Genomic DNA, 13,585 nt, shown 5'->3' with positions numbered 1-13,585 from the left:
CTGAATAGTCTCTATGAAACAGAGTAAAATGACGCTGAAGACCTTGAATTTTCCCTGTGAGGAACCTTTGTGGTTTCTCCAATTGCTGCAGTTGCTTGGAAAGGTACATACCAAAAGGGTCATTGTACTCAATTATTGGCCTGATGAGGGAAGAGTACAGGGAGATTATAACTTTTTCTGGAGGCAATGCCCTTACTTGTGAGATGAGTGATAAGTATGATATTACTTTGAATGAGACCAATTTGTGGTTAAATTTCACCAGGGAGGACCTCACAGCGGGGGTGCTACAATGGTCCCCCATATTGGTAAGCACCATATCCAGGATGTTGGCATTAATTGTGGGAGTGTCAATCAGCTGGTCCAGGGTATTGGGGTTAAAGAAGTTGATGAACCTTTGGGCAAGTGAGTTTGATCACAAGTAATTTATCCAGTCAATGGATGGGTAGTTAAAGACGCCCAAAACCATGGTGTTTGGATGCATCTTGATAGACTCAAGTAGATCCAAATAGACAGAGTGTATGGCCTGATTCATAGAGGGAGTTCTATAGCTGGCAATGACTTGAGTAGGTGTACTACCGACAGTTAATTCTACCTGAAGTGTCTCCAGGGAATCATACTCTTTAACCAATCTGGAGGTGTATTTATCTTTAATGAATATTGATATACTGCCTCCTTTAGTTTTCATGCCTTCAATTTGAGGTCTGAATGTGAGAAAGGAGGTGTAACCTGGTATGGCTGAAGTGCTCTCCACAGCCTTGAACCAGGTCTCTGAGACTGCACAAACATCTGTGTCCTCCAAGGTGACTTTCCAGTGAGTGCCGTTTTATGTTGAGTATCCTAGTATTTAGTAGGATAACCTCAATGTTGTTTTTAGATGGAGTTTTTACAATGAGAATTTTGTCGTTGAGATTCCACCTAAAAAAAGCACTATGGTTGTGGCAAGAGCTTTAGCTAGTAGCTGAAATTCAAGGGCTGACAAATAAAGACCATCTCTGGCAAAACATCGAGGTCTTTTAATCACATCATCCCAGGCTGACAGATAGTGGATCCCCTTAGAATGACACCAGAAGCTAAGCCAGTTATTAAAGTCAATCATTTTCTGTTTGTATTGAGGCATCATCCTAGCTGAAGGTAAAATGCGGCTTAATGCTAGGGACATACCTACCTGAGACACATAGTCATGTCTCTCTTCTTATAGTCCAGAGAGGTACATCTCAAGTTGTTCACACCAACATGGACTATGATGGAGTTATAACAGTACCTGTGTTGAGAGACTTGAGTGCATGTGTGATACGGCATGTCCTGACACCTGATAGACACCTGACTGTGATCTTTTCCTTTTCCGGCCTGGTGAGGGAGACATCAGTACTGTCTCATGATGGAATCACCTCTGACTAATATATTTAATTCTGTGTTTTGCCTTAAGGGTTTGACCGGTGAGACACTAGTGCATGAGATATTATGTTTAATGTCCTCTGCAGAGGAAGTATTATGTGTAACATGCTTGTGTTTGTGTTTGGGAGGTCTCTGCTGTTTAGGTATGTTTCTGGTGAGGACCTCCGCATATGTAGGCATGTGTGATATGGGTTTGGGTGGAGTAGGAGGTGAGGTGTGCATGCTGGCAACCCACTCATTGTCATATGTACTGAATGGTGTGTGAGAGAGTATGGATTCAAGGTTCTTACTATAGCTGCATCTCTCACACATTGTGTTTGTGTGGACTATTAGTAAAGGGCTGTCAGTGAACATGAGTCAGTTGCTACACTGCCTCAGGATGCCCATGTCAATCAAGCTGGGTAGAGAAACTGTAGGAAATTGTCTGTTCATAGTGATATGTACATTTATATGATCAGGAAAAGAAGTCACACTTAGGAGTGGCTAGTGGGTGAGAGGTGCATTGGTACCTCTGACGCTAGTCTTAGTGTTCCACCTGACAGTAGAGCAGGGCCACGAGAAATCTCTGGAGGACCACAAGCAAAGTGTTACAGGAAAATTTAACAAACAAAACGTTTGCATGTATAACCACCAACAGTAACCATCACTATGTGGCAATGCATGACAGAGCATTACATGCAAACAAGAGCAAATGCTGGGCTTAACTCATTATATCCAAGTGACTCCTCCAGGTGCATCTGTAATTAACTCCTACTGACACCTCCAGCTGTCAAATATTGTTTGTTCATATTTGCATCAACAATTCCAAAAACATGCTATATACAAGGTTTTAAAAGATTTTATCTTACAGCTTACACAATTGCAAACTCAACTGCATTGATATTTGACCTCTGTCTAGTGCAGGTAAATAGATATTAACTGTTACTTTTATGTTATTAATTTAAATAGATACAATATTCACATTTTTCTAAATATCTCAGCAATCAAGTAACACAGACAGAACTCCTTAGCTTCATATGAAAGCTCTTAGCTAGATGAATAAAATGCTGCAGGTAGTATGTGTGAAACTTGAGTGGTTGCTGAGCTACTATAAGCTGTTTGCAAAATATTACAAGTGTAATAGTAACTGTGTTTAGTGTGACTTATATAATTCAGTTTAAGACCTAGAATCTGAAGAATACTACCACTATAAAAAGTTTGTGCTTAAGAGTTTGCCATTTATACTTCTTTCATAATCCCTGTTGTTACATTTGTTTGAAATATGAAGACATAATTTGATTCTATCAAGGCTTAAGCTCCACCCATTGGAAGTTACAGTGCAAATTTCTTGAGATCCTTTGGAGTGAATGAGTTAAATAAAACAAGAAAATACTCTTTTAACTCAATCTAGCCAATAAGAACACTCTCTCTGAGCTCTAGTCCAATCACTATCGTTAGATGGGACCCAGACAGCACTCTCTTCAGACAAGGGTGCAGAAGGGCCTTCTTCAACAAAGGTGGCTTGAAGTTTATGCTCAGATGTTACAAAACAGACCCAGAAATAGCAAACCCGGAACTGGGCAGTGCTATAGCTGAACTAGTACAGTAAATGTGACAAAAATAGTTCATATAATTCAAACAGACAGTGATATGGAAATACAAGTTAAAAGTGCAATATTAGAGCAAAAGCAGGCACTTATAGTTAGTTGGAAGCAACAAATGCCACACATATTTCAGTATTTCAATGAAGAGCTGGTTTTATCTGTACATAAATGTTTTACATACATGTTTTAATTACATATTTTTTTTCATTTGAAATGCCTGCACTTTTAATATGTTTCGATTACATGACTCTCACTTTTGTAAATAATTACCTAGGATTAAAAATGTTATGACTTTTTTTAACAAATTGTATATTATCTCTGTATTTTTCACTGTTCTACTGCTTTATTTACTTTTGTATAACTATTGTAAAATTGTCTATATCCTGTGGAGCTTTTCTTCCCGGGCCTCCACTGAAAATGGACTCTTCCAGGCCCAGTGGACTATCACGGTCATCAAAATGTAATGAATAAATAAAATAAATAAGTGATAGCAAGCAGTCAAGATTCAGTGAGTCTGAATCTAGCCTCTGCTATAAAATGCAGACGTACTAGAAATTTAAAGTGTATAAAATCACAGTCACAACAGCAGAAAGCAGTTTAACTAATGCAGCAATTTAAGCTATAAAATGTAGAAGTATTAGGAAACTCAAAGCACATAAAATCACAGTCACAATAGCAGAAAACAGTTTAAAAAATGCAGCAATTCACCAGCAATTCCCAGCAGAGAAGGGTGTAGGCCACACACTCCCACCACAAGAGTCTAGGCCACAAGCCTTCCTAATGTAAAACAACTGGTTTTGGAGCACAAGTACTTAAGCTAGAACTAAGACACTCCAGAATAACAGACACAATAGGCCTTCAACCAGCAATTTCTAGTCAGAAGGATGTAGGCTATCTTCTCCTGCCACAAGAGTCTAGACCACAAATCCTTGTAATGTAAACTAACTGGTTTGGAACCAAAGTGCTTACACCAGAATAAAGGCACTTAGAATATCAGGCACAATAAGCTTTCACCAGCGGTTCCCAGCTTAGAAGGATGTAGGACACACTCTCCCACCACAAGAGTCTAGACCACAACTCTACCAATGTAAAGTAACTGGTTTGGAGCCCAAGTGCTAAAACCAAAACTAGGACACTTACAGAATGACAGACACAATGAGCCTTCAACCAGCAATTCCCAGATTAGAAGGGTGTAGGTAATACTCTTCTGCCACAAGACTCTACACCACAAATCTTCCTAATGTAAAATAACTGGTTTGGAGCCAAAATGCTTAAAACAGAGCAAAGGCACTTAGAACAACAAGCACAGTAGGCTGTCACCCAGCAATTCCCAGCTCAGAAGGGCAGAGGCCACCATCTCCTCCCACAAGAGTGCAGACCACAAACCTTCTTAATGTAAAATACCTGGAGTGAAGCCCAAGTCCTTTAACCAAAACTAAGACACTTAGAGTAGCAATCACAATTTAATTAGTCTACTAACAAGCAGTAATAAATGCAACAGAATAAATGGAAATGAACACTTTCAGAACAAACAGTAAAAATGAAATAAAGTAATAAAATAGGAAGAGACACAAAAACAAAAAAATAAAGTTTTTTTTAGTTAAGTAGGATGGGAAGAAACAGAAGATAATTCAAGGTTAAAACATTAAGGGTGTGGGCCTTCCCAAATGATCTCACTGTACACAATAGAATGAGGTGATGGGATGGGACTGGAAGAGTGTCCAATATTAAATATATAGTAGAGGTGGGCAACTGAAAAAGCCACCAAGTTTAAAGACCACAACAACAATTGGGTGGGCTGGTAGGTGAAAAATAATGGAGACTGAATCAAAACAAATATAAAGACAAGTAAAGAAATCTTGGAACTTAACCCAGAGATATATTCACAAAACAAAGCTATTGTGGAATACTTTTAAAAACTAACCTAAGTGCAGCACATGATTGTTAAATATCATTGAAACGGTTCTGCAAAAACTATATGCTTATATCAGCTTTGTATACTTATATCAGCATTGTCTTTCCAATTGATATTAGAAGCAGTAATTATTCTAGCCAGCCACAGGTGAAGGCACAAAGAGCAGAAGCTTACAGAATAAATTCCTTTCTACCACCAAGATGAAAGGCTTTTCTAAAGTTAAACCATCAGGGCAATCAGATAGAAGCACAAAGAGCTATAGACCACTATTTTACACTTAAATAAAAATGGAGATTGAATCAGAATAGCTGTAAAGACAAGTAAAAAAACCTTGGAACTTAACTCTGAGATATGTTCACAAAACACAGCTATTGCAGAATACTGTTAAAGACTACTACCAAAGCACATCCCAGGATTGTTAAATATCACTGATGCAGTTAGAGCAAAAAATATATACTTATATCAGCTTTGTATACTTTTATCAGCGTTGCATTTCCAAATGGCTTCAGAAGCAGTAATTCTTGTAGTTGCCTTAAATGAAGAGGTTATCTGATTTTGTCTCAGCTGGGTTGCCCTCAGCCTATGTTAGTGTGGGTTTTCTCCAGGACATCAGTTTTCCTCTCATATCCCAAAGGCATGTGCTAGGTGGATAGATGAATCACTCTCCATAGATGTGTATAATGTGTGCATGAATATGTGTGCATGTGTGTGTGTGTGTGTGTGTGTGTGTGTGTGTGTGTGTGTGTGTGTGTGTGTGTGTGTGTGTGTGTGTGTTTATGTGTATGTAGACACATGTGCGCGTGCACACACACACACATACACACATATCTATCTAATTATCTGTCTATCTTTCTATCTATCCAAATATATGACTGTTTTGTCAGATATGGAAGGCAAAAAGAAGTGACCTTTTTAAAATAAAGATATAGAGACTGATGGGGGAAAAACACTATTTTGCATACCATGTTAACTGTATTTACCAAATTTGAGATCAAACAACAAAGGGGAAGGGCAAATGTCCAGACCCCACTGTACTCTGATTTCACACGTATATCATTCAACAAGCTACTGAGCATTCACTTACAGAAAGTCACTGTACATCTGTATATCTTTATCTATGTATCTATATCTCTGTCTGTCTATATATATCATTCATTCTGTCAAATATCCAGTTTATCAACAGAGTGAATCCATACCTCTCAACCTCTTAGAACAAGAAATCTGGACAAAGCCATCAATAAAAGTTGGAAAACAGCCCAAAAATAGGGACAATTTTAAATATTTCTCTTACAAGCTTAGAAAGTTGATAGAATTTTCTGAAGGATATGAAGTTTGAAACTGATATATCTGTCATTATTTTCTAACTTCAGTCTTTAATGATTCACCACTAATTTGCCAGGAAACCACAATTTTAGGAAAAATATGAGGCAAAAATCTGGACATTCTGTGAAAATCTGTACAGTTGAGAGGTACGAGAATGCCTATGAAATGAGGTCAATTGTTCTGTTGTTCTAATATTTTAGATATTTAAGAGAAATCAAGGCTAAATGCATGTGGGAAATAAAAGCATAGGTTTGGGATACTAATGCCAAAACTTTCACATATACTGAATGCTTTTGGCATAAAGGGGAGGAAGTCTTTGTGCATTATAATTAGAAGAACAAAGTAAAGAGTTAATTAAGTGTTGTGCTTAAGTGTTGCTCCATGCGATATGTGTCTCAATGTTTTTTTGAAGCTGAAGTGTTATGAAAATATTTTTTTTCTGAGGAAGGTTCAGGGTTAGGGTTAGGCACTGGCATGATTAGGGTTAGCATAGATATAGATATAGATATAGATATAGATATAGATATAGATATAGATATAGATATAGATATAAATACAGATTATAGATATAGATATAGATATAGATATAGATATAGATATAGATATAGATATAGATATAGATATAGATATAGATACAGATACAGATATAGATAAAGATATAGACATAGATATAGATATAGATATAGATATAGATATAGATATAGATATAGATATAGATACAGATACAGATATAGATATGTAGTGTGGGACATTTTCATATGCAGGTCTCAGGAAACTACATGTATTGACTAGCAATGATGGTTTATTAATTGCCAGTTACCATAATATGAAAGGAGGGTTCTACTCCAAATAATAAGGAAGTTAAGTAGCTCTTTTAGAGGGACATCAGGAAATCCCTTCAGGAAAAGAATACGTTAGCCCAGCCTGGACTAATATATGAAGAGTACAAAGTAGAGTCAGTGTGATAGTGATCTGGAGTTGAGGCTTACTGAGGTGTACAAACTCAACAATTTTTAGGCAGTGTATTAAAGGACCATGTACAAAACTAACACAAGTCACTGTTTTCTTATAGAACTTAAAGCAAAAGGACAGTATTTGTTTTTATTAAGTTTCAATGACAGAAAAAATCTTCTTGATGTTCACAGAAAACCCACAGCAGAAATACTTCAGGAAATAAAGGAAAGGATCTTTATGGAATTAGAAGTAGAAACTTTAATATGCCTGGCTACAGAAATATTGCCAGAAATGGTATATGTGGATGCCTTAGTCAAGAGAATTATTATTTTCTTTTTTCTGGTAGACATATGTGCAACATACCTATGTTACTTTTATAAACAAATGCCATCGAGTGTTGTTTGGACAAACACTGACTGTCAGAACATGGGCAACTGGCCAAGGAGTTGTTATATACCATTCTGTGCAGTACCACTGTAGTGGCCACTGTGTTAACAAACCTCTCAACTGTACAGATTTTTGCAGAATGCCCAGATTTTTGCCTTATATTTTTGGTTCATTTTTCATAAAATTGTGGCTTTCTGGCAAATCAGTGGAAAATCATTAAAGACTGAAGTCGGAAAATAATGACAGACATTTGTGTTTCAGACTTCATACCCTTCAGAAAATGTATGCTAACACAAAACTTGTTATTCTATCAACTTTCTAAGTTTGTAAGAGCAATATTTAAAATGTGCCCCTATTTTAGGCCTTTGTTCCCCTATTATTTGTGGCTTTGTCCAGATTTCTTGTTCTAAGAGGTTGAGAGGTATGTCTGTGTAAAGGCCAAAACATTGTATTGAGCCAACCACTAAATGATAAATGAAGAGTTTTCTTGGGTGTCTATAATACTGAGTCAGAATCAGGACCTGACATGACATGAAGCAATAAAAACAGGCCAGTACTCACCACTGTAGCAATTAGCATAGAACATTAGGGCTTTCACCTGTTATTAAGGTTGGCCAGATAGGTCACTTCTGAAAACATATATATCTACATCTATCTATCTATCTATCTATCTATCTATCTATCTATCTATCTATCTATCTATCTATCTATCTATCTATCAATCTGTCTGTCTATCTATCTATCTATCTATCTATCTATCTATCTATCTATCTATCTATGTATCTGTCTGTCTGTCTATCTATCTATCTATCTATCTATCTATCTATCTATCTATCTATCTATCTATCTGTCTGTCTCTCTATCTACCTGTCTATCTATCTATCTATCTATCTATCTATCTATCTATCTATATCTATCTATCTATCTCTCTAGCTGTCTATCTATCTGTATATCTGTCTATCTATCTATCTATCTATCTATCTATCTATCTATCTATCTATCTATCTATCTATCAGTCTGCCTGTCTATCTATCTATCTATCTATCTATCTATCTATCTATCTATCTATCTGTCTGCATATCTATCTATCTATCTATCTATCTATCTATCTATCTATCTATCTATCTATGTATTTATCTCCCCCTCTCTCTTTCTCTGTGTGCTGCTTTTCGTAGCTGAGCCCAAACCACTTGTGCTCAGGGGCTCTCTCTATCCAATCAGGTAGAGATATACACAGAGAATAACTCATCATAATTATGATAACCTGGAAATCCTTGACAGGTTTAGAGTGGACAGGGATATAGGAAGGTTCTTTTTTTCAAACATCTTTATTAAATTTACACATACGACAAAGGCAATCTTACATTTATATAAATGGTTCTTAATGAGCATGTATGGTCTTCCCATGAATACTGGGGAAGGCGGGGACTTCCTATTCCTGTGAATACTAAGGTATGTATATTCTTCACTATACTTGCTACAGGAACCTTCTAGAGAAAGTCTGGGGACACATAGAGTATCTTAGAGGCTTCTGCCTCAAGGATGCTTCAGCAGTTCCTGGACCAACTTTTAGTATGTGTGGATTGCTACATCTGTTTCCTGTTGTCACCTCAAAGACAGTTTCATCCAGTCCAGTATGCTTTTCAGCAAGTTCAAGACTCACTGCCCTGGTTGAAGACAACCACTATGCCACCACAGGCCCCTACCCCTTCAATATTGGGGCCCTCCACTGCAACACCATCAGGCCATGGCTATATTTGGGGTCCTAAGGACTGGGCATCCTCCTGAGCTCATCTTCTCTTCACTCCCTACTTCCTTAATTGTCTATCCTACACCCATTAAGCTACTTATGACTCAAATATCCATTTACATAAAAAAAATGAAAACTATTGGGTCTAACCCCCAATAAAAATATAGTACCTCTCTTCTCCCATCTAATCCAGCACAACCTTCTTAATGTGCTCCTTCTGTGTTTTCCTCTTTGATATGTCTCTCCTTTTTCAATCTTTCCTGTCTTCCTCTCTAATCTTTTAAGAATCCAACAGGAAGTCCCCATAAAGATACCCCTATATGAAGCAAATAACTCCCCTTTATCGTTTTTAAAAGTTAATAATAATAGCTCTGCTATAGGCCACTGGCCTTAAATATTTCAAATGTGGTTGCACATAGCAGCATTTGTTCATACTGTACCAAAACTTTCATAATAACACGAGCATTTATTTTTTCAAGTAGCTTGTCACTAATACTAAAGGAAAAACTTCAGCAACTTTATGCATTTGATGAAAGTGGGCAATTTTAAATGCTTTTGCATTTATTTATTCAGCATGAATAACCTGCAATCACTGTATAGGCACACAGTTGTAGCAGTAATCTTCATGAATAACTACTGGAAAAGTACATACCTCTAGACTATGAATACCTCTCTTGATCAAAACTGTGTTAACTGTGGCCACAATGTCTGTTGTGCATATAGTTTCATAAAGGAACTAATTCAGTGTTGTTTTTGGGATTACCATTTATATGGTGTTAAAATCTCATGCATGACTCATTCTTTTTCATCCCTGTTCATTTTGAGAATGTGTATGCTTTTATATGTCAGATGAAAAGGGACACAAACTCAGAATTAAATTGCATGTCACCAGAATGTCTGTTTTCATTCTGTTGTACACTTTTGGGCCTGACTGAGTTGTTTTTACCTTTCTGAGATTCACCATAGAAATGCCTTCTTTACTACTATATGTGTACATTATACATTTTTTATAAACTTTTTTTCAGTAAAACAGTTTAGTTTTTCTATTTTGCATTTTTCTAATGTTCTCTCTGAAACAAATCATTTCAGAAGTGATCATTTTCCAGTCTATCTCAAAAGTATTTTGTTTATTTACTTAGTTGCTTATGTATTCATTTTTTTCATGCTCTGTTAAACCTCCATTGTCTTCAGCAGAACTTCTGCAATTTTAGCCTTAGTATGTCGTTACCAGCCAAAAGTAGGTTGAATGTTTTCTAGAAATCCCTGAGAAATGTGAATGCATTGCATTTAAAGATACGAGGTATAACTCACTGCAAGTGGATTTGCAAAGCTATTGTAAAGATTCACTGTGCTTTGTTTCTTCTTCTCACACCGAGGGAGTATTAAGGTATTTAACACTTTTTAAATTAAGATGATAAGAGAAGCAACATTTCTGCTCTAAAAATAATCTTCAGGCATATTATGAGACAAAGAAGAATCTACTTTATGCAAGACCTTTATTTTTCACTGCAATTCAAGGACTATGATGCTTAAGTTACTGGACTAAAACACAGAAAGCAGGAATGTGATAACTATCCTAACTGAGTGAAAGAGAAATAATTGTAGTAGGAATTAGAAATGATTAGGTCAATGTAGGATTACTAATGCAAATTGACTCATGTACAGTTAGTGAGTTTTCAATTATACACTCAAAAACAGTACAATAATTTGGAGTATTGTAAAATAAAGACCATGACTAAAAAGAGGGGAAAATAAGCCAGGAAGTACTAACAATCATAAAAAAAATTATCAAAGGTTAAAAATGGTTTTCTAAGATGACACTTGGTAATAAATGAACAAGCATAAATCATACACAGTACAAGTTTTGTGCCTGCATGCAGAAGTAAGCAAATTGCAAAGTAACAAAGTTTGTATGATTTTTGGTATTTTTGGCATTTTGTGAGAGTGTGCAAAAGAATTATATACTGTATGCAATAGTAGAAGCAAACCGCAAAGCAAAACGAAATGCTTTGTGTATAGCTGATTTGCATAAAGTAAATGCATTGTACACAGCAAAGTATAAATGTTGGCCTGTAAACTGCTGAAAAAGAGTATAAAATATATATTTAATATGGACACATGGGCTGAATGCAGTGTAATGTCTGACTCTCCAATTAAGTTATTCAGCCTGTCTAATAAGTTATACAGGCTATGTATGCCTTCATATATGCACTGAAGCCTTTGGGACAGATTTCTGAATTGTGAGTGCCAGTTCAAGAAATCATAATTTCATACGTTCAGACATACAAATCCAACTACTCAGCTAGGGACTCTCTGTTTGCCAACTCTGTTGGAAAAATATGGAACAGACTCCCAGCTGACTTGACTCTAGAACCCTCACTAACTCAATTCAAAAACAAACTCAAGAAATACTTCAAAACTCATTGGTTATGTCCTTGCACTAACCCCGACTAGTGACCTCTCTATTTCTTAGGTGCCTTACCTTCAACTACTTCTAACTTTTTTCTACCACTCCATTTTAGGAAGGGTCAGTTGTATAACTGCTACTCATGTAATGTTATGTATGTTTAACTTTGAAAATAATGTTATGTTTTGTAAAGTGTTTTATAATAAGTAAGTACTATATGTGCTAAATGCTGGTATTGCTTATGACTGTAATCTGCTTGAAACTAGCATTTACCAAATGTTCAATGTGAATTATTATCTTGGAGCTTTTCTCCCCAGGCCTCCGCTGAAAATGGACATGTATCCAGTTGGACTATCCCAGTCAACAAATGTAAAATAAAATAAAATAAAATAAAATAAATAAATAATAGTGCTCCATGTAAGTATACTTAGTAAACAGTTAGGGTGGTAATCATAGGCCCAGGTTTTGCACTATACCAATATGCAAATAAAGTAAGTGCAGATTTTTCATACTATGTAAATCGGACACACCAATACCACCAAAATTATTAAAAAGCAACAAAATTAAGTGATTGCATTAAATGTAACAATGAATTCATCAGAATTAAATTAACCATATGTTGACAGTATTTAAATATCCCACTAATGTGTCATGTGACCTCCCACCAACTAATAGTTAAAACTTCCTGCTTGTTAAATGCTTTTAAAAAAATAATAAATACAATTTAATAACCATCACAAAAATATTTTTGTATCATAACAAATAAATAAACTATGATGCATCATAACAACACATTAACCCTTATAAGAATTTAATTTTAATATGCTTGAGATTGAGATATGTTCTTTAAGACCGGGGGAGACACAAGCATTAAGTCTCAATTGCCATAAGGTCTCTTTCAATTTGATAAGGTCCTACCATGGTCCACCCCTCACATTCTTTGGTACCATATCTTCTTCTTCTTCTTCTTCTTCTTTCAGCTGCTCCCGTTAGGGGTCGCCACAGCAGATCAACTGTTTCCATTTCTTCCTGTCCTCTGCATCTTGCTCTGTCACACCAACCGCCTGCATGTTCTCTCTCACCACATCCATAAACCTTATCTTAGGCCTTCCTCTTTTCCTGTTACTTGGCAGCTTCATCCTTAGCATCTTTTTCCCAATATACTCTGCATCCCTCCTCAGCACATGTCCAAACCAACGTAATCTTGCATCTCTGGATTTGTCTCCAAACATTCCAACTTGGGCTGACCCTCTAATATACTTATTCCTAATCCTGTCCATCCTTGTCACACCCAGTGCAAATCTTAACATCTTCAACTCTGCCACGTCAAGCTCTGACTCCTGCCTTTTTGTCAATGCCACTGTCTCCAACCCGTATAACATAGCTGGTCTCACTACCCTCTTGTAGACCTTCCCTTTCACTCTTACTGGTACTCGTCTGTCACAAATCACTCCTGACACTCTTCTCCACCCACTTGGTACCATATCAATGTCAAAAAAAAAAACTTATGATCACAGTATGATGCCACATGCTTAAAAAAATAGTTCTTAATGTTCTTATTCTTAATGTCCAAATTGAGTTCATATATACTTTCTTTAAAACAACGTTTGGTTTACCTACATAGAAATGAGTCATTACGTATATGCAAAGGACTATGTGAAAGACTTAAGCTTTGCATGACTTTGTATATACTTAGATATTGCAGAAGAACATGGCTTTATGCAGTCATGATTAAAAGACTTAAAGAATGTGTCAGACAGCACAGCTTTTATTATTAATAATAAAAATAAATAAAGAGGTTTTAAACATTTTATATAGGGAAATCTTTATTTGGACACCCTGGTGGGTTTCTAAAAAGAATGGAAAGGGGG

The sequence above is a fragment of the Protopterus annectens genome, chromosome 12.part0, assembly GCF_019279795.1.
Source record: "Protopterus annectens isolate FY-2018-M chromosome 12.part0, PAN1.0, whole genome shotgun sequence".
Taxonomy (NCBI): domain Eukaryota; kingdom Metazoa; phylum Chordata; order Ceratodontiformes; family Protopteridae; genus Protopterus; species Protopterus annectens.
This window is presented reverse-complemented; position numbering follows the sequence as displayed.